This window comes from Mesoplodon bidens (genome assembly GCF_964165515.1).
Source record: "Mesoplodon bidens genome assembly, chromosome: 9".
Lineage (NCBI taxonomy): Eukaryota > Metazoa > Chordata > Mammalia > Artiodactyla > Ziphiidae > Mesoplodon > Mesoplodon bidens.
Window position 1 is genome coordinate 94,648,950 of NC_138166.1, and position 23,033 is coordinate 94,671,982.

Consider the following 23,033-nt stretch of genomic DNA (forward strand, 5'->3'; position numbering starts at 1 on the left):
GTATAGATGAAAAACCAATAGACCCAGAAATATAAATTGACATAGCAAGAGAAGCCCCAATTAGAACATAGATTTAAAAAAAAATAATAGTTTTATATTTTCCTCTGTCCTTTCCTAAACTGGAGAAAGCAAGATTTTATCTAACTTGTTGAACCCACTAACCAGTAATTTTATTTATTTATTTATTTTTTGCAGTACGCGGGCCTCCCACTGTTGTGGCCTCTCCCGTTGCGGAGCACAGGCTCCAGACGCGCAGGCTCAGCGGCCATGGCTCACGGGCCCAGCCGCTCCATGGCATGTGGGATCTTCCTGAACCGGGGCACGAACCCGTGTCCCCTGCATCGGCAGGCGGACCCTCAACCACTGCGCCACCAGGAAAGCCCAACCAGTAATTTTTTTAAAGTGAGATTTATTTTTCTTTATGCATCTGGGAGAACACACTCCAGAGAACCTCAGAAGTGTCCCAGTTAAGGGGGAGCTGGAAGGGGTGTCTTACAGGGTTTGAGCTTGTGCTGGATAATTCTGAAGATGGAGTTAGAGAAATGGGGTCAGTTCAGAATTAGATGCAGTTGAGAAGAGGGACATCCTAACCCTAATTGGGGTCCCCCAACCCTAATTGGGTACCTCAAAAGTTTTATTTAGGAGGTAGGAGGATTATATTAGGGCTAGAGCTATCATTGGTAAAGAAACAGCAGTAAGGCAAAGAAGGGAGGTATCCATCAATATCTGATGTTTAGTTATTTGGTGGGTCATGGAGAGGCTTTGTCTATGTCTTTTTTGCACTTTATCAACATAAAAATGTTCTTGAAACTGCCTTAGTAAGAAATAACATTTATTGGACACATTATATGCCAAACATTCCTCCAAGCTACTTACATATATTAACACATTTAATCTTCACAATCACCTTAGGAGAAAAGTTCATTTATGATTTCAGTGTACAAATAAGGAAATTAAGATATAGAGATTTACATAATTTGTTCAAGTTCATGCTACTAGTAAAGATAGAGCTAGAATTTGAATCCAGGTACCTATTTCCAGAGAATAAGTACTATTTTATATTTAAGTGCCCATCAGTACAAAGTATCTCTCCCTATGTTTTCATGCCAGAATTAAAGTTTTTATTTTTTATTTAATTAATGAATTTATTGCTGTTGGAATCATGATGACTAGTCTCAGAGCATCTCTGCAATTCACTAGTAGGAAAAGTCAGGGAGCTGTAGGAAAGGCTGCATTGCTGTGACTATGGATAGAACCAAGAAGCCTTGAGCCTTTGGGAGATTGGAAATGAGCTAAGCTATTCTGGAAAGCTGCAGACAGGATGAGGGGAAGCAGGGAGGTCATGTAGAGGAGAAGTACATACATGGGATTTAGGATCAAATAGACTGGAATCGGAATCCTTGAACCAACCATCATTCACTAGTTGTATGGCTTTAAGTAAGTCTCCTAATGTTAAGCTTTTACTCTGTAAAATAAGATAAAATGTATCCACCCCAGGGCTTTTTTTTTCCTGTGAAAATTAAAAAACATTTTAAAAGTACCTAAAGTGCTTAGTACAGTGTTTGTACAGTATGGAACTCTAGTACCACGTGGTAGGCTAAGTGATTAATGTGGTAAATATTGATATTATCGGACACTGGTGTCTTGAAATCTCCATAACCACACCAAGTTTCCATTAATCAGCTGGGTTGTATCCCTGATTCTCCTCTCTCTGTGTTTCAGGTGTTATTTCATTTGTTATTGAAGACACTGAAGACCTAAGTCATCTTTTCTATTTATTATACCTGAAATCCAGTTACCAGTCCTATATGGGGACTCTTGATTGCTCCTCAGCGGGTGATAATGGAAGCACACTGCTTCTTACCGTAAGTGATGGGGAGCAGTCTACTCTGTTAAGGCTTCAAGGCTGGGGCTCAACACTCCTTGTGGAAATTCTAAAAAACTTGTGCTGGTCAGGAAATCCTGATTTGACGGTGAAGGGGAGCTCAGCTACTTGGATAAAACTTAACTACACGTTCTTATGTTTAACGTGTCCGGAAAGGAAAAAGTTTTATGTTATAAAATTATATCTTACATACATATAAAAATAGACCTGTAAATCTTTCTTAATGTTTTTTTTTTTTTTTTTTTTTTTTGTGGTACATGGGCCTCTCACTGTTGTGGCCTCTCCCATTGTGGAGCACAGGCTCCGGACGCGCAGGCTCAGCAGCCATGGCTCACGGGCCCAGCCGCTCCGCGGCATGTGGGATCTTCCCAGACCGGGGCACGGACCCGTGTCACCTGCATTGGCAGGCGGACTCTCAACCACTGAGCCACCAGGGAAGCCCTGTTCTTAATGTTTTTAAGATTCATCCAAAACTGCTAGATATGATGGTATTTTATTTTTCATTGCTGTATTATATTTCAATATGAATTCACACTGGTTCATTCTTTTCTTGACACACATTTGAGTTATTTCTAGTTTTCTGCTATTTTGAACAGTGTTACTGTAAATGTACTTGTACCACATACCTTAGAAAGTATTCTTGTATATATATATGTGATACATATTCTGTATATATGTGTGTGTGTGTGTGTGTGTGTGTGTGTGTGTGTATTGGTATATTCACATATCGTTTTATATCTGTAAGTACACCTCTTGGTATATAACTAGAGCATATAATTAGGAGTGGAATTGCTGGGTCATAGAGCATGCAAATGTTCACTTTTACACACCCTCCAGCAATTTATGAGTTCTCCCAACACTGGGTATTGTCAAGCTTTTTAATTTTTTTGCTGATTAACTGTCAAATATCTTATTATCATTTTAATTTTATTACCTTTACTAGTCGTGATTATTAACATCCTCTGCCCCCATCCTCCTCTTCCTTCTCCTTCTGACAATAATGTTTCTTTTGGGAAAAACTCTTTTATGTCTTTTGAAAATTTTGTCTATTAAATTTTAAAAATATTGCTTCATAGGACTTCTATAAATGCTCTAGATGTTACTTGTTTTTCAGTTATATATGTTGAAAATATCTTCGGTTTTACGAAATGGATAGAGCCATGGAGATGGATGGTAGTGATGATTGTGCAACACGAATGTAGTTAATACTGCTGAATTGTACATTTAAAGATGGTTAAGATGGTAAATTTTATGTTATGTATATTTACCACAATTCTAAGAAATGAAAAACATAGCAAAACTGAGATTTGACTTTGATAGTCTTCAAGTAATATTAAGATGAAAACGCTAAGTTTTTAGGAAGTGTATTATGTAATGTTATAATTATCTTACTGAGACAGTGGAGTCTGCTGTAAACTGTAATCACCAGAGAGTTAAGGGAGTTGAAGGTCACGCCCACAGTTGTTCTTGGAAAAAATTTGTAGGGGACACATAGTATATGGTTAAACAAGGCTTCTAGGTGTACTGTGGGTGTGTTGTGGGGAAGACAGCTTGTGTGTGTGTGGATTGAAATGGATAGTCAAGAACTCTTCTAAGGAAGAGCAAAAATAGGGACAATGTAGTTTTCCTTATGCCATCTTCCAGCATCCACTGTTGAAACTGACAGAGTCCGGCACCAAACAGATGGACTGCCTATTTTCAGAGTCACCTCCCTATGGTGACAATGGCAGCAACAACACCAGCTCAGTGGGCTGGTGAGAATTTGTGGCAGTAGGAACTGTGATTGACCTGTTTGGTTGATTAGCCGCTATGTGTATACTTGCAGGAAGATGTCTGAGAATGGAAACCTAGAAGAAGAACGGACATCCTGTGATTCATTGATCGGAGTTTTGGAGTGATATGAATATGAATATTTACAAAAAAGTTGTTATTTTGTACCTCAAGCACAGGAAGACTAATGCTGTCTCTTGAGCTTTATTATTAGGCATATATACATTTAAATGTATATATTACAGGAATTCTTTCAAGACATTTCATGAGAAAACTAGAAATTGAAAGAGACCTGATGTTTCCTCTTATCCCCAAAGTGAGAATTCCTGAAAGGATGGTCAGTTTTCACTGCCTCCTCTATCTTCTATTTACTCCTTACTCCCTCCAGTCTGAATTCCACCACAACTACATCCCCAAGTAATGACTTCTACTCAGTAGATTAAATGAACGCCATTTGGTCTTTATATCGCCTGATCTTGCAACAGGGGCCCATATCATGCTATGTTATATACTCTTTTTCTTGGCCTCCATGATTCTACATTCTCCTGGTTTTCCTTCTTTCTCTCTGCCCTCTCCTTTATTTACTTCTCCTCTGCCTATTCCTCAAATTCTGTACTTTTCCCTCTTCTCTTAGTCTCATGATTTCAGTCACCAAGTTCATGAAGATGATTCCCAAGTCTTAACCTGAGCCCCAATCTCTACTGAGCTTCAGATCGGTGTGTCTTCTGACTAGTTTCACTTTTCACTGAGATGCTCCACAGACCGTGCAGTGTCGACATGCCCCTGCGTGTATTAATTGCCATCCTCTGCTAAAAACATGTTCATCCTCTTGAGTTCCCTCTCTCTGAATGGGAAGACCATCTATTTAGTTGCCCAAATCATGAAATGAGGGTATTATCCTTGGCTTCTCTCTCTCTCCTCCTTCCCATTCAATAAAACTCCAAGTCATGATGATTCTGTCTCCTCAGAGCTTATCAAACCTGTCTTCTCCTCCACTTTCTCCCTGCTACCCTGTATCCAGTCACCATCTGCTCTCTCCTGGACCTCCTCAACAGTCTCTAAAGAAACCTCTCTGCCATAATCTGGCTTTAACAGTTTTCCACTCTTAGTCAGAATGATCTTTCTAAAATGCAGACTTGATCATATCATTCCCTTGATGAAATATTTTAGTAACTTTCCATTGCTCTTAGGATAAGTTTTGGGCTCCTTAACATGGTCTATGTGTCTTTGCACGTTCAGTTTTTCAGCAGATGTTGTTGAGTGCTTACCATGTGCCAGAGACTCTGCTAGGCACTTGGGATATAGGTTCTGGTTTTTCAGTACATCTTATGACTCTACATCTGCTAGCCCCCTAGCACTGTCTGCTGGCAACATTAAACTTTTGGTTCTTTATATACTCTCTTTTGGATTCAAGTCTTCACTTATTCACCTGACACATATTTATTGAGCATGTAGTATGTACAAAGCACTAATAGAACCACCTCCCCTTTCCCAAGCACATATATATTCCTGTATACTCTCTTTTTTTGTTTTTGTTTTGATGGGGACCATTTTTTTTTAAGTCTTTATTGAATTTGTTACAATACTGCTTCTGTTTTATGTTTTAGTTTTTTGGCTGTGAGGCATGTGGGATCCTAGCTCTCTGACCAGGGATCAAACCTACACCCCCTGCATTGGAAGGTGAAGTCTCAACCACCAGACTGCCAGGCAAGTCCTATATTCCTGTATACTCTCTTTAACTAGATAATTCTGACTCATCCTTTGGGTCTCTGGTTAAATGTTACTTTTTTCAGGGAAATTTTCCTGCCAGTTCTCCTTCCCTGCCCCAGTTGGCTCTAGGTGCCCCATATCTATGGTCTCATGATACGGTCTCATATTTTATCCTTGAGGGGAAAGTGCATGATAATGCACTTGTTTGCTTTCCCTCCTAGATTCTGTGAAATCATGGAAGCAGGGCTGAGTCTGTCTTCATCACTGCTGTAACTGCAGCTCATCCATACTGCTTAGAACAGTATGACATTAGGCTTCTAGGTTTGTTGGATTTTTGCAATTTCTGCATTTGTAGGGTCCACAAAATATTCCTAATCAGTTAAAAATTTGTGTTGTATTCTTCATGTTAATTAACACATTTGCTATTGTAGTTTTCAATAAGGAAACTTTAAGTGCTAGACCATTTCTGAAGATATTAATTCCCGATTAGAAAGCTTCATATCTTAAATAACCACCCTGGAGTATGAATTATGACTCTAGTACTTCAGATGGTAGCTAACCGCTCCCTAGTTTGTGATAGAGTTAATTTATATTCACATACATATCACCACTACTGTGTTATTTTAAGGTACATTACCACTCAGACAAGGTGACAATCCAGAATTCACAGAATGCACAGAATAAGCCTGCTTGGGGAATAACTAGAAGGACCCCCTAGGAGAACTCTATGATATATACCCTAATCTGAAGAGTTAGGGCCTGGAGGTGAGGTGTGGCTGTGGAGCTTGGAGAAGGGATGCTGTAGAGCCTGTGGGAAGGCTGTCAGGTTCTAGCACAGAGATCCGAGGGAGATGCTCACACTTGGCTTTCACATTGTGCAGTGGCTCATTGAATAAATTAGAAGTCCTTCTGCTGAGGACAGTCATTCAATTGGGTAGGGAGGACATGACTTCATTTCTATCAAGCTGCCACAGCACCAGGCAGAAGAAACACTATGTTCAGTGATCAGACTTTCCGCTCAGGTTGTCTGTAGCCTGGCAAAACAGAACCAGAGAAAATAAAATACTTCCCCCATCTTCCTTCATGAAATCTTACAATATTTACTGCTTCCAACATCTATCAGGTCCCATCACAACTTCAAATGTGGGGTAAAAGACTCGCTAACCTCCTACTTCAAAGTTTAATATATAGCAAAACAAAAACAAAAACAAAAAAAACCAATGGATGTGTGAGAATATAATAACTTAAAATAAGATGAGCATTATGAAAAAAAAAAGATCCAATGCCTGTCTGTGAAATAAAGTCACTATAAGTCATAGGAAATGTTAGAAAACATCTCACTTATGTTTTCATTCAGAGTTTAGAGAACACTGATTTTATAAAAAGAATATGACCTAATATAATGAAATTAAAAAACAAATGCTTCAAGATTTAATTATTGATTTAAAAAAATCAGTGGAGGGGAGAGGTCTGAATAGCAGATTAGATACTCCAGAAAAAAATGAGAATATTTGAAGATATTACTAAAATATTAATTCAGAATTCATAGAAAAAAGGAAAAAAGAAATGTGATTAGAGGAGAGAGAAAGAGAGATGTGATGTCAGATCTAGCAGGTCATTTACATATGCTGTGGTTTGCAGAAGAGAAAACACGAAAACTTAATAAGCAGCAGTAATAGCCAAAGAAATTGTGGAAGAAAATGTAATTGAAAAGGCTGAAAGGCAAAATCAATGAAATTAGATTCAAACCTGCATAATTCTAGTGATTTGTTTTAATTTTAAAAAGTAGGTAAAATACATTCCAGAGGCTTCTAGGTAGAAAAACCTAAGAAGGAGGTAAAAAAAATCTTCAGATTTTTTTTTTTTAATTCTAAATCCCAGAAGACCATAAATTGATATCTGAAGTTCTGATGGAGAACCATTGTGATCTAGGAACTAAGTCAAGTGCAATACAGAGTTTGACTTGTAATTGCTCATGGGCTGTGGCTGTTAGACCTCCACCCAGCCCCCACTCTCTCCATACTGGGAGCTCTCAGAGCCTCTTTGTGGTCTCCAGACTATAGGCCTAACGGATAGGAAGCTTAGTAAGATGAAAGGGTCTACCCTTCTCTCTAGTTTGGAAACTCAGCAACTTTCAGGAGGATTCTGCAGGGCTATGTGCACCAGTAGATAATAGTCCCACATTACATTCTGAGTTATTCAGCCTAAATAGCACCTTCTTAGGCGTTTATCTCATGGTTCTTTGTCTCAGTTCCTCATTTCTTTTCTGCTCAAACAGAAAAATACTCTCTCATATCCCATTAGGGAGAGGCTGCAAATTGGTAGCAGAGGTTACAAACTGGTGGCCCACAGATTGCAGCTAGATTCTGTTTGATCTGTTAAACAGAAAGAAATTTGAATTAACATTTCGAAGCTTTGGAGATTTCAGTAGCTATCCAGGTATCTAGAAGATCTGACACTGCTGAAAACACATTCCCTCCCGGCAGTCGTTTATTGGAGCAGGGGCTGGGGCTCGCTCCGGCTGCCTCCTGTCTCACCGTCTCACTGGGAGGAATCCAGTTACTGTACAAGCTATTATCCTGTTTACATGGCCATGTTGTTTTCCTGGAGTAGAGCAAGAGTTGTTTCAAGTCTCCTGAAAGAGGGGAAACAAAAAGTGGAAGGAAGGGTCTATACGCTTCCAGAAAAATGGGAGAGAACATCTGTCTCTGCAAAAAGTAAACAGTATTTTATGTATCGAAAGTGCAAAATGTGTCTTCACCAAAAAATAAAACTTAAATACAGTTACGAAACACATTGAAGAACATCTGCTCTGTAGAGAAGGCATATGATGAAAACTCAATTAACTGAAAGGAAGAACTCGATGTTCCATGATTAATGTCTGAATGAAAAGAGAATGTCTCCCAAATGCTTTTGTGGAAAAGTGGCCGTAAAATCCTTTACAGACAATGAATTTCTTAAAGATTGTCTGCGAAGTGAAGGAGAAATTATATGAATTCAGCAGAATCAAACATTCATGAATATATTATAGCCAGAAGTACTGTCGCTTAGAATATTGCCTGAGCACTTGCTGGAGAGGAATTAATCTGTGGTGTTTTATAATTGCAGCAGATGAAAGCAAGGGTATAAATAATAATTACAAGTAGCTAGCTATATTTACTTGTGGTATTGATTGAAAAGGTTATGCAACCAATGCATTTATTAAAATGGTACCCATGATATCTACAACTTCAAGAAATGATCTATATCTGTGTACTAAGAAAAGCTTTGATATTTTACTATAGAAAGTTCAAATTAGTAAGCGTGACTGGGGGAAATTCTGTGATGGTAGGTGTTAAAGTCAGACTTATTACTGAATTTAAACCACGGTGGCAACATTTTGCAATGGCAAAGAACTGAAACCTGCTCACTGCATCATTCGTCAAGAAACCCACTGTGCTAAAATATTCATGGATGTGGTAATTAAAGCTGTGTACCAGACACACTTGAAAGGTCTGGAACTACAGAAAAAAACAGGGCTTTGTGTGAATAGGATTCACTGCATGATAGTCTGTTGTACTCCATGCATCTACTAAGCAACATTAGAAATTAACAAAGGAACATATACACTGAGATTTAAAATATACCATATTTCACTGACTCTGAGAAACACATTTTTTTTCTCATTATGACATCTCTGGATTTAGGATATATCATAGTTACTGATAAGAAATCATTGTTTAATTGAGCTTTGAATTTTTCTTCTTTTGTAGTGTGTAAAATAAGGATGTATCTTACAATTGATGCTATTTTAGATTCTATGAAATATGATGGTAAGAAAGTACCGTAAATTTAAGCCACTAAAGTTTTAAACTTTGATAAACTAGATAAATCACTACACAAATATAACTTATCAAAATGGACTCGTGAGAAGAAAACTTGAAGTGTCTTTGCTAACAGATGGCCTTAAGATTTTGGAAATTGTAAAGCAAAACTGCAAGAAAATGTTTTTTAAACGTGGCAATTTCGGTGTTAATGATTTCTGTGAAATCATTTTTGAGGAACACTATTCCTTGGCTTCTTGAATTGGCCAGATACACAATTATAAAGGTAAGACCTGCGGATTTTGTGGTGATGGCTGGTGTAAACAGCGAATTAACTTCAGTGGAGGTACATTAAGCCACAAATTTCATCATTTTATTTGGTGATGGATATTGTGTGTAATTCTGCCAAAGTTAAACCTCAGAGATCTTTCCCCCTCCTTCTGAGTGAAGAAATACACCTTTCCTTTATACGTTTTTATAGTAATGTGGCTTATAAACCAGTGGTTTACAAACTCAAATGCCTATAGGTACTTGACAATGAATATACTGAATGAAGTTAACCAAGCATAAGACAAACACTTGCCAGAACTATATGAAACTTTTTATTTTTACTCAACTGAACACATAACACAAATGTATGATTTTGGAGACAATATTTTAAATTCATTGAAAAAATACAAATTGAAAGTTAGAAATGTTTAATTGTTACCTGTCTTTGATTTGGAACTAAAAACTTCTTTTGTGGATTGCCATTTCAGGTTAATATTGTGCATTGAGATGTAAAGTACAGACTTTATCCTTGAATCCTGTTAACAGGGAGCCATATTTAACTGCATTCTGCTTCATAAATGGAAAGTAGTTCTTTTAAAGTATAGGTTCTTCTAAATATGAATAGAACATTTGCCCAACAATTTTGAAATTGGAGAACATATATTGAAAATTAATTTTTTTTTTTTTTAAAGAAGATGTTGGGGGTAGGAGTTTATTAATTAATTAATTTATCTTTGCTGTTTTGGGTCCTCGTTTCTGTGCGAGGGCTCTCTCTAGCCGTGGCAAGCGGGGGCCACTCTTCATCACGGTGCGCAGGCCTCTCACCATCGCGGTCTCTCTTGTTGAGGGGCACAGGCTCCAGGCGCACAGGCTCAGTACCTGTGGCTCACGGGCCCAGCCGCTCCGCGGCATGCGGGATCCTCCCAGACCAGGGCTCGACCCCGTGTCCCCTGCACCAGCAGGCAGATTCCCAACCACTGCGCCACCAGGGAAGCCCGAAAATTAATTTTTTATAGGCTCAGAAATTCATTTCATGTCATCTGTTTCATTTCTGAAAACTAATTTTGGCACAGAAAGTGAACTAGATTATTTAGTGCTAAGTAAATTTTCCCAAATCAGACTTTTTGTAGGACAGAGTGAATCTAATTATACAGTGGTGTGCCTCCATGTAAATGCCCCAGCAACAACATATTCAAAGTACTTAGACGACATGTAATGTCAAGTCTCTGATGCAGTATTTTAAAAACTATATCATGTAATATTTCAGGTGTACAAAAAAGGATAAAGAATAATATAATAAACACCCATCTCCTAATCCAAGAAATGAAACATTACAGTATAACTGAAACTCTTTGTACTACTCACCAGTCACATCCCCCTCTTCCATTCATGGGTTATGTATTATCATTGTATCATGAATCTTTTAGTTGCAAGTGAAAAATTCAATTCAAACTAATTTAAGCAAAAGTGGTATGTGTTGGCTCATCGCATATAATAAAGGGTTGTACAGTGAAACCAAAGCAGGCAAAGGATATAGCTGAACCTCTGGAACATCAAGAACCAAATAAAACTAGGTCTTGCCATATCTACCTCTTGTCTCTGCTCGTTTCCTCTTGTGATAGGAAATATGGCAGGAAGCATAGCCAGGAAAAGCTGCTGTATTTCATATCTTAGAAATTTTTCTTGGATCGAGTTAGAAAAATCCCGAAGGTAGACATTGGTGGGACTAGAAAAGACCCAGCAAATTTAGTCAGAGGCAGGATCATGGTAAACATCCTAACTGGGACATGAGGAGCAGTTACCCCTAGGTGGATGTGGTTGTTCTCAGAAGAAAGAAGGTGCTGGGAAGGCACACACACACACACACACACACACAAGCACGCATGCACGTGCACGCACATCTGGCCTATTCCAACGATTCTCATTACTTCTTGCCCAATTACTGCTGCCAGGAATTTATGGCCTCCAACCTTGCCAACATTTTCCCTCTACCTTTATAACCCAATTAAAAATCTATATTTTCCAGACTAGCTGCTCTTCTGATGACCATATGTCTATTTCTAGTTCTGTCCTCAAATCTGAATTTTAGTTCTTCATTTCCAAGGCTCTACTGGTGTATTTCAACTAGGTGACATGATGTCAGTCCAGTTGCAATAAGTTCCAAACCACATTTACCATTTTCCACAAACTCAATCCAACTTCCTTCTTCAACTTCTTTATTTTTGTTAGTCATTATATTACAACACACTCACACACTGAAAGCCTCCTTGATTCTTCCTTCTCTGTCAAACACCATATCAAGACACTAGTTGATGGTGTTTTTTGAAAGCTCTGTTATATCTATTTCAGTTTCTCCATTCCTACTGCCCCCATCCTACTCTCAAATCTGTCACTGCAGTTGGAGTGCAAATAGCCCAAAACCTTCACCTCCTCCCCTTCAAATCAATATTAGAAAACACTATCAGACAAAACTTTATAAAATCACTGCTATGATCATGTCTCTTCCCTATTTAAGGTTTTGTTATGACCATTAACATGAAGAAGCCTCAGCTCTTGAGCTTGGCTCTACAATCTGACCTTGACCTACCTGTACAGAATATACTACACTTATTCTCACTTCTACCCCTTTGTTTATGTCATTTCACTTAAATTGTGATCTGAACTCTGGTCACACATTTTGTTTATGCCAAAAATTTTGACGCTGAATTACATACAGCCTCTTGTCACCACTTAAATGTTCCCTATATGATGGTGTGTATTCCCCCAAGTAAATGGAAGATTCTACACTAAACAGAACATGTTTTATTATTCTTTGCATCACCCTCAGATCTTAACGTTGAAATTTCTAAGTTTATTCAATTGCAGTTCCCCTGCTATTCTGCATCTCTCCTTCTCTACCTTTTGCAAGGTATTTCTTGCAAAATGCATGAGGATAATAAAGTTCAAGGGAGAAACACATTGATAAATTTTTTATTAGGAACACTTTAAGTATGGCGAGTATGCCCTGCAGGTCCTTTTTCCTAGGAGAAGAGAGTAGCACACTTCTGGACATGGTGCTTAGTGGTGGTCTAGGATCATAGGGGTGTGTGAGACTACTTTTGGGAAAGGTCTGACACTCCACTTATTAAATTAGGAGTTTGAGATTAACATATACACACTATATATATATAAAATAGATAACCAGCAAGCATCTACTGTATAGCACAGGGAACCCTACTCAATATTCTGTAATAACCTATAAGGGAAAATAATCTGAAAAAGAATATATATATATTGAATATAATATATATATTCAATTATATATATATATCACTTTGAATCACTTTACTGTACACTGAAACTAACACAACATTGTAAATCAACTATATTTCATTAAAAAATTTTAAAAAGAGAAAAGAGAAAAAAATTTTTGTTGTTTGAGAGAGCAAAGAGATAAAAAAGTTTCTTGAGGGCACTATCCAGAGGAGTCATATGGAGAAATATGGCTCATAATTTCTCTAATGAAAAATATCAACTTACAGACTGAACAAAATCAGCAAACTCCAGACAGATTTTATAAAAAGAAACTCACACCTAGGCACATAATGTCAAATTTCTGTAAACTAAATTAAGCATCTTAAAAACAGCTATAGGAAACTAGCACATGTCTATTAATTCACTGCTCTGAGCCCTCAGCCATTCTCATAGAGAGGAGGGATGGGAGTTATCAAGAACAGGTCCTGGGAGGAGGAAGCAGTACTCAGCAGCACCCGCAGCCGGCAGAACCAGGAGCCACTGGGGTCATGGGCTGTGCTTTGAAGCCCATAAAGATCTAGGTCTGGTATACCTTTCTCTCTGTTGAGCCATTTAGGATGTGATTTGAGGAAAGCCTTCCTGGCTAGATTCCTGTGCAGGCAGGCAGAGAATGCCGGTCTCCACGAGTAGGCCTTTTAGCGAGGCTATTTTGGCAGGTTCCCCAACTAGACTGACCGGTGCTTGGTACCAGGCAAAGAAAGCACTGTCCTCGTGAGCAAGTGAAGTAGAACCAGGAGACACCCCCACAGGCTCTGACATCCAGGGCACCCACTGAGCAAGCATCTACCTCTCTTTTTCTCCCACTCTGAAGCAGGTGAATGTACATCTCTGAATCAGTGCATTTTCAGACAAAATGACCCATCCTCTGGTTCCTGTAGGCGTTTTAATGTAGTACCTCTTGAAGCTCAAGTGATGACATCATTGTTCTTCCAAGTTTGTCTTTTCATATCTATGTTTCCATGAATATTGTGGAGGTTGAGGAGGATAATATAATTGCCATAGTAGTGAATATGTTTAAATATTATATGCTAGCACCTATTTTTTTAAAAAAATATTTATTTATTTGGCTGTGCCAGATCTTAGTTGCGGCATGCGGGATCTAGTTCCCTGACCAGGGATCGAATCCAGGGCCCCTGCATTGGGAGCGCGGAGTCTTAACCACTGGACCACCGGGGAAGTCCCACTAGCACTCATGTTAAGAAATAGTAGTCATGGGCTTCCCTGGTGGCGCAGTGGTTGAGAGTCCTCCTGCCGATGCAGGGGACATGGGTTCGTGCCCCGGTCCGGGAAGATCCCACATGCCGTGGAGCGGCTGGGCCCGTGAGCCATGGCCACTGAGCCTGCGCATCCGGAGCCTGTGCTTTGCAATGGGAGAGGCCACAACAGTGAGAGGCCTGCGTACCGCAAAAAAAAAAAAAAAAAAGAAAAAAAGAAATAGCAGTCATGTGAAAAACCAACCATGGTATCTTGGGATTTAGATATCATTTCATAAGAGGTGATTTCTCATGGTTTGGCTCATACCAAACACTAGTAAGCTATAGTATACAAAGAATTTACACTGAGTACTTCACTTCTCTATTTTGTTCATTTTATCAAGACAAACCTAGACAACCAATGCCATTCTACTTGCCTAGGCCATGCGTAGAGCTTTATTATTTTATTCTACTGTGGGTGGGATCATGGATGTAAAGTAGAGAGACTTGGAGTTATACCTTAGAAAAGAAATTGGAATAGGTTTCTGAAGGCTTTATGAACAATCAGAGGCATAGTTATGAAGAGCCCGTTTCATGTCCACTCTCAACATAGATCTGGCATCCTGCGGTCCGCCCTTACCTTTAGGCTGCTCTGAGCCCGGAGCAGAATGGTCTCCACAGCTCTCTTCAGCTTGGCATTGCCTGAGATCAGGATGACTGTGTGCCCTGAGGGGCAGGCTGCCAGTATCCCTGCACAGACCATGACCCCGATCTTGTTGTGCCACAGCATCAGCAAAGGCACCGAGATGAAGGCAGCGCAGAAGGACACCACATACAGGCAGAAGAAAGAGACGAGACCTGAGTGCTTTGATATGGGCCTCCAGGCTGGGGTCCCGAGAGTCTCTGGTTTTGGCCCTCCTTGTCCTCATGTGCCTCCCCAGGGAGACAGTCAGCACCCCAGAAGAAACCAGAAAAAGCAAGAAAGAAGGGATGGACCCCAGGCTGCAGAAGAGGAAGGAATGAAAGAAATTGAGTTTTCTCAGTTTCTCAATTGAGTTCTGTATTGTTATTCATGAGTAGCATGGTTGCAACTGAGAAGTGAGATCTATTGAAAAAGTCCCACAAATAGAGAACAGTGCAGACACAGGAGGAAAAAATAGCACCCAGGAGCATCTGGGGGATCTTCCTGGAGATCCAGCTTGCCAAGCGGAGGAGGAAGGTGTGAAAGAAATGGACAGTCTTGGAGCAGTAGAGGAGACTAAGGCAAGTGGTGAGCCAGAGGCCAGCTGATATACGAGCATCCAGAGCATGAGGATGGTCTGGTAGCAGAGGCTCAGCGGGTCTTTTATCCACTGGAAGTGGGTAAGCTGGATGGCATCCAGAAAGAGTAGCCCGTGCAGGAAAAGCCAGGTGAGGCTGAGACTCAGCAGGACAAGATCACAGTTGCTCAGCGGCTACCTCCTCACCACGACCCAAAAATTCATCAAGAAAATGAAGGCAGGGCCTCCCTGGTGGCGCAGTGGTTGAGAGTCCGCCTGCCGATGCAGGGGATACGGGTTCGTGCCCCGGTCTGGGAGGATCCCATATGCCGCGGAGCGGCTGGGCCCGTGAGCCATGGCCGCTGGGCCTGCGCATCCGGAGCCTGTGCTCCGCAATGGGAGAGGCCACAAGAGTGAGAGGCCCGCATACCGCAAAAAGAAAAAAAAAAAAAAAAAAGAAAATGAAGGCATTGACCAGGATCCCTACTGCAGACTCCAGGACTGAAAAGAACAGAAATGCATTCCTGACTTCATAGGGCACAGTTACAATGGCAGTCAGACTCACCATGGTGTCTCTTCTTACTTGGCTAATCTAAGACTCAAATACCACCCAGCAGAGAAGGGTAAGTGTACATTCTGAGCCACGACCTTTCCTTCACAAGACATCCAGCTCTTGCTCTAGAGCTATCCCAGAGTGAGTGCGTAAAAAATTCTGACAGTAAACTTAGAGGGAAGGGATATTGCTGCTTTAGAATATCTCTTGGATACACACAAAGGCTCATCATAAAAGTAGAAGAATGATGGTTCTATCTCTTGGGTGATGCAGAAGCTTTGAATAAACCCAGGTGTTTCTGTAACAACAGCCTTCCCAGAGGACCATGGCCTGGCATCAGGGATGCAAATAAGACAAGGTTTTGATTTCCCAAGCCCAGTTTTGCATGCCCATCTGGACCCACATGAGTGGAGAGGAGAGCAGGATTTGCTTATGGGTTTTAAGGAAACTGGCAGCAGACCAAGCATATATTCTCTGTGAACTAAGGTTTGAGATGGTGCCTCTTTCCATTTGCATGCCTTCTATCACCCCTGAGGGTGACTGATCATAGACTATGTTTTTAATATGGACAAGTGCATGGTTCCTCCCCTGTATGACTAGTATGACTGCCATTGCCAAAGATTTCATTCAACCATCATTATTATGCCAGGTACTGTGTTTGGCAAGAGGAGTATTAACATGAACAAGGCCAGCATCTTGCTATGAAGGGGTAGGGGTGGGTATCTGGCCTGGATCATTGCCAAAGCCTTACAACTGCTCTGTCTTCTTCCCACCCGCCCATACCCCACTTTCTACAAAGCAGCAATAGTGATCCTTTTAACATATAACTAAGATCATGTCATTGCTCTGTTCAAACCTTTCAGGGCCCCCCATCTCCTTCACCGTATCAGCCAAGTTTTCACAGTGGCCTAGAGGTCCTGCGTACATAATCATACATAATGTCCCTTCTCAGATGTCCTCCTCTGAAGGGCGCTCTGTGTTGAGAGTGTGGGCTCTAGAACCAAGCTCTTTCAGGTCAAGGCCTGGCTCTGCTGCTTCCTCTCTGTGAGAACTTGGCAAGTGACTGAACCCTCTTCGCTCATCTCACATGAAATAGAGATGACAAACAAAATAATACCTACCTCAGAGGGTTGGGAGGATGAACCGAATTGACACATGTAACATGACTGGGATTGTGCTTGGCACATGATGTCCAATCAATAAATGCTAGTTATAGAACTATCATGTGATCCAGCAGTTCCTCTTCTGGGTATATATCCAAAGGGAATGCAAAAGGATATCAATGATATGCCCTCATTCCCATGTTCATTGCAGCATTATTCACAATAGCCAAGATACGGCAACAACCCAAGGGTCTGTTAAAGGATGAATGGATACGGTGGAATATTATTCAGGCATGAGAAAAAGGGAATCCTGTGATTTGCGACAACATGGATGGACCGTGAGGACATTGTGCGAAGTGAAATAAGCCGGACAGAGAAAGACAAATAGTGCATGGTATCACTTATACTGTATGTGGAATATGAGAAAAAGAGTCAAACATAAAAACAGAGTAAAACAGTGATTGCCAGTGGTTGGGAGGTGGAAGAAATAAGGAGAGGTTGGCAAAAGGGTACAAATAAAGTCTGAGGATCCAGTGTATAACATACAATGTATAACACTGAATTGTATAAATAAAATTTGCTTAGAGAGTAAAACTTAAATGTTCTCACCAAATATATATAGATTTCACATGTAAGTGAAAACATACAATATTTGTTGTTCTCTGACTTATTTCGCTAAGCAGAATACTCTGCAGGTCCATCTGTGTTGTTGCAAATGGCAAAATTTCATTCTTTTTTATGGCTGAGTAGTATTTCACACACACACACACACTATACACACACACACACACACACACATCACATCTTCTTTATCTATTCATGTGTTGATTCATGGGCACTGAGGTTGCCTTCATATCTTGGCTGTTGTAAGAAAGTATGTACATTTCTGAGAACAGTGTGAGCTTCCTGTTTGAACATCACTGAGCTGAGATCCTCAGTCCCTGCAACCTCACTCTCCCTCACCTACTTAATTATCTAGATGCAGAGCAAAGGGGTGGAGGGGGAGAGACAGCAGGGAAGTCCCATGAGGCCTTGAGGAAGTAAGCCAAGACAACAGGGATTGGGAAGAGATGGCAGTTTATATGTGAAAGAGTGTATTCCTCCGGGAGAGAGAGCATTTTAATTTAGACAGGAGAGTACGGCTAAATGACTTGAGATAACAGAGATAACTGAAAGAAGCAATTTAATGTTAATGGGACAGACAACTGACAGGAAACAGAGGACTGGGATGGTGGTGTTCTGAAGTAGGGCCATGGTGATGATGGAGGATATTGCCCCCAGGAAGGTACCAGGGTAGGAAGGAGCCCTGTGCTCTGATAGGTGAGACGAGGCCAGTGCTGCCTTGTAGCAGAAGGTGAGACTGGAGAGGCCGGGCTCCTGACCAAGACTGTTTCTTTCACTTCTGTGAGAATTATAATATAAAGTGATCCATGATTGGCTTCTTCTCGTCTGGCACCTGCCCCCATTCCTACCTAGGGACTGGCTTCAGTTCTTACCCTGTGGGTAGATAGTTATGGAGGTGATCTTGGGTGGCCTCGGCCTGCAGTGGCTTGAAGCAGGGTCTCAGTTCCCTGACCAGAGCTTGAAGTCAGGCCGTGACAGTGAGAGCGCTGAATCCTAGCCACTAGACCATGAGGGCCAGTGGCCAGTGAGAAGGCCCTGGCTTGTCTGCTTTGTAGAAATAAATTTCAGCAAAGAAATGGAAAGTAGTGAAACAAGTAAAGTGTTTATTAGGAGGAAAAAAGTACCTGTGAATAGGCGCACACGGGCTGGCTCAGAGAGAGAGTCGCACCTCCGTGGTGCTTTGAATCACTTATGTGGGCATTTCTTTTGGGTTTCCTCTGGCCAGTCATCTTGCTTTGCCTGGCTCTGAGTCTGTATTTGGTTTAACTCCGGATCCTCCCCTGTGTGCCTGTGCATCTCTTAGCCAAGATCGATTCTAGCACAGAGGGCTATGGGAAGGTTGACACCACCTATTATGGGGTGGCGCCCCCTCCCTTTTTGGCCCCCGAGGAGCCTTTCTGCTCCTATGTAGTTGGGTAAGTCTCCTTGACCTCAAGAATGGAAATATATGGTCTCTTTATCTTTTATCTGGGCAGCACTCAGGTCCTCCCTGCCCCTGCCGTTATCTTTATCTTGGAGTATCTGTCCCCAGGGGACAGACTCCAGCCGCTCAGCCTGGGGCCTGTCTACCTCCTGCCTCAGAGGGTTGTCTGAGACCAGTGGGAAAGAACAGGTAAATTGCTCTTAGGAAGCATGGCACCTGCGGATGAGTCTTGCGTCTCCGAACTCCCCAGATAATCGAACTGAAGAGTCATGTATTCCCTCCCATTTTCCCAAGTCAAAGCCAGTTTGGGATCCAGAATCTTCCTGTCATTACTCAACAGCTGCCACGAGGTGGCGCCAGACCACTGTGAGACCTGGAATTCCTGGCCTGCTCTCCGTGCAAGCTCACCCCAGTCGTTGATTTACTCTTGCAGTAATGTGACCCGTATGCCACAGAAGTGAAATTTTAGACACCATTTATTATGGCAGGCTGAATGTCCTTTAATCTCAGAGTTGCTGTGTGAAGAGTGTAGTGAGACTTCCATTTTACTGATGACAAAGTGGAGTTTCAGGAAGGTTAGTTAGATATCTTGGCCAAGGTTACTAAGTGAGGAGTTAGGATGTTGATGCTTTTAGCTGGCGTGTAGCCAAGAGTCCTGGGAATTCCCAAATCCAGCTCTGCCAATCACTCCGATTACATGAGAGGAGCAGCAGGGAAATGGGGTGTAGGGCGTGTGTTACTTTATTAAAAGCTAGACCAGCGTCTGAAAGCTCCCAAGGTGGAACTCTGGTACAACTTGGTTTGGAGCATGCAGTAGACCTAGGCAGAATCCACTCATCCAACTTGCCATTCTGTTCATGGTAGTTATTGCTAATTGCCTGCAGACTATTAGTTCTCTCCTTTTCATTGCCAACAGAACCCCTGTGTTATTGGGTATGTCAATATTAACTAAAAATAAACTGCATTTCCCATCTTGCTTTCAGATAAGAGTAGCCAGTGAGACACAAGAAGAAGACATTGGGTGAGATCTTTTAGAAAGCCCTTGTCTCCTTTTCTTCTTTCTGTGCCTGAACTAAGATGTTATGGTTGGAGCTCCAACCATGAGCAAAAAGCCAAGAGAATCTCAACCCTGAAGTTTTTGAGTTCGCGAAACCACACCAGTGGCTACCCGTGCTCCAGAGAGAGCAGAGAAAGTGAGAAAGGTAAGATCTTTCTGTCTTTAAGTCACAATGCTTGGGCCACTGTGACTGGAAGCTGAACGCAATGACTAACTGATAACTTGCCTGTGAGAAGGGCTCTGAGTCCATTTGCCCATCTGGGGATGTGAAGTGAGGAAGTGGACCAAGGGAAAGGCAGCCTGCCCTGTGTCTGGGTTCGTTTGTCACGAAGAGGCAGAAAACAGGAAGCGCAAGAGAGGAAACAAAAGGAAGGACGTCTCTGCTTCCTGCATTTAAAGCATATCCTGTCCGTTTTGAACTGTCAAGGGGAGGAGGGCAGAGAGGTAATGCTAGGGGAGATGAGGTTAAAGATGGTCTCACACAGCTCTTATTTCTGTTTCTCTGCCTTTCAGTTTTGCTCTTGCTACTAACCGATCCTGCTGCAAATTCTCTGTGTGTTCCATTCAGAAAGAGAATCTGGGTTGTCTGGTGCTCACACAGCAGGCGGTGTATGGAGATGCCAGTCAGTTGTCAGTCAGGACTGGCTGTCTTGGGTTAGTACCCAGCCCAGGTCCAGTCAGCACAGGTGCCAGCATGGAATCTTGTGATTAGGGACATACTTGGGTCACTTTCCCCAGCAGGGACCTGTGGGTAGGGATTGCTTTAGAAGGTGCTCAGACCCCTTTTTGAGCTTTATTTTGTCCACTAATATGAATTATGGAAGAGGAGGTTTTAAGTAAAAGCTGATAGAGCTGTGAGACATTAGATGACAATCAGCCCTGTTCTGTTTCTCTGTAATGGAAAAAGGAAGAGAACACTGAGCAGCAGTGACACTTTGAGGGTCACTGTCTAGCAGAGACAGGGGAGATGGTGTGACACGGAGACTCCCAGAGAGTGGAATGGCAAGGGAGTATGTGGGGGAGAGAGGCCAAGCCAGAGGAGAGGGCAAAAACGATAGAGCCTGTGTGTGGCTGTGAGACATTATTGGCGCCTTTAAGACATTCCCTATGGCATTCTTTTCACAGTTTCCCCTGGGGACCTGGGGGAAGCAGGCTCACAGGAAGATTTCTGTAAATTCAGTGTTTTATGTTGAAAAAAATTATGCATGCCATTACTTTATACTGCCATATTTTTCATAATTCCAAATATTGATTCAAATTGCCTATTCTTCTCCAAGGACTTTGACTAAAGTTGATTTTCCAAGAAGATGTGTTGCGTACCTCTCAGTGTGTCACCACATACCCCTAGATTACATGTATTCTGAACTAAAAAGCACAGTTCTATAGGGAGGCCAAATAATTCAGAGGGACTTTGTGGGGATTTGAAGGTCCTACAATTGCAAGTGGTTGTAGAAGTCAGCAAAGTGTTGCCAATATGTTGCTTGTAGGTTGGACTGGAGTGGTTAGAAATTTCTCGTGAATGTATTTACACTGGACAGAGGGAGACAATGAGAGCCTGCCATAGCAGGGCCATCAGAGACTATTTGGTTGCCAGGTATAGAAACTCACAGTACATGGCTGCAGGAAGGGATGATGTTGATGGTGATGGTGATGGTGGTGATGGTGATGGTGGTGATGGTGGTGGTGGTGATGGTGGTGGTAATGGTGGTGATGATGGTGATGGTGACGGTGGTGATGGTGGTGATGGTGATGGTGGTGGTGATGGTGATGGTGGTAGTGGTGATGGTGGTGGTGATGGTGATGGTGGTGGTGATGGTGGTGATGATGGTGGTGATGGTGATAATGGTGGCGGTGATGGTGGTGGTGATGGTAGTGATGATGGTGGTGGTGATGTTGGTGGTGATGATGGTGGTTAGTAGTAGAAGCAGTGGTGGTAGTAATTGTAGAAGTAGTATTTTAGTGAAGAAGCAGGAGAGTCACCTGAAATTCTGTTGTGTATTGGTCTTAACAGAAATAGGAAAAATACTGGTAGCTAGTCTCTTTACTTTTTTTTTTTTTTTTTTTTGCGGTACGTGGGCCTCTCACTGTTGTGGCCTCTCCCGTTGCGGAGCACAGGCTCCGGATGCACAGGCTCAGCGGCCATGGCTCACGGGCCCAGCCGCTCCGCGGCATATGGGATCCTCCCAGACCGGGGCACGAACCCGTATCCCCTGCATCGGCAGGCGGACTCTCAACCACTGCGCCACCAGGGAGGCCCTAGTCTCTTTACTTTTTCTTCTTTGGGTTTGAATAATCTCTTACTCCTGCTTCTTTCTATATGTCTATCCTGTTCTCTTTTGGGCAAACAGGTATTTTCAGTAAAACCTTAATTTTTGCCTCTCAGTAACATGACATGATCCCACAGCCTGAATATGATTCAGACTCTGTGTCTCAAATCCTAATTTCTGGGAGAGAGAATCCAATTGGACCAGGTTGGATCAGCTGTCCAGTGCTGGTCCAGTCAACTGTAACTAGTGAGTTAGGACTGTATTGGGGTCCCTTACAGGATTGGGCCAGTTCCCTGGGCATGGGGTAGGGGAGCCATGGAGGAAATGGTAGAAATCTCTAGGACAAGCTTTGGACTTAAGAGAAGTATCCATCTGTGAGGGGAGGATGGTAGAATTTGATAACGGATGGGATCTGAGCTTTCCTCTTTGGGACACGTGGTGGAGAGTGAACTTTGAATCTGTTGAATGAATGAACAAGTATTTAGTCTGAAAAAGCAATTTCTGGATTTACTGACTCAGTCTCTGTGAACACTGGATTACGAGATTGAAACTAAGTTAGCACTAGTTCGACTTGGCCAGTATTTGAGTGACCTTTAGCAAATCATTTTGTTTCCTCATTATACATGGGGATAAAAAATTCCTGCTCTATTTCTTTGTGTGATCAGAGAGATAATACAGATTAAAGTGCTCTGAAAACTGCAATGTATTATACAAATATAAAGTTTTATTACTAACAGGTGAATACTAAGTAATATATTATTCCTAATAACTCTCTCCTTGGACTCACACCAGTGTTTGCACTTATTCCTGTCCGTGGGGGTG

General features: G+C 41.7%; 1 long non-coding RNA gene and 1 pseudogene across 2 annotated transcripts; one reads left to right on the plus strand and one right to left on the minus strand.

Annotated features, from left to right (window-relative positions):
- The first annotated feature begins 159 nt into the window (after window positions 1-159).
- On the plus strand, window positions 160-20,126 carry LOC308622490. The gene is made up of 4 exons (XR_014016644.1): window positions 160-402; window positions 1,723-1,865; window positions 5,263-5,362; window positions 19,871-20,126. It is a non-coding gene; the product is annotated as an uncharacterized lncRNA (long non-coding RNA).
- Window positions 14,530-15,752, minus strand: LOC308622782 (taste receptor type 2 member 38-like; annotated as a pseudogene). Its single transcript has 2 exons — window positions 15,644-15,752; window positions 14,530-15,423 (listed from the first exon to the last, which is right to left on the minus strand). The product of its transcript is annotated as a taste receptor type 2 member 38-like (transcript).
- Window positions 20,127-23,033: the final 2,907 nt, after the last annotated feature.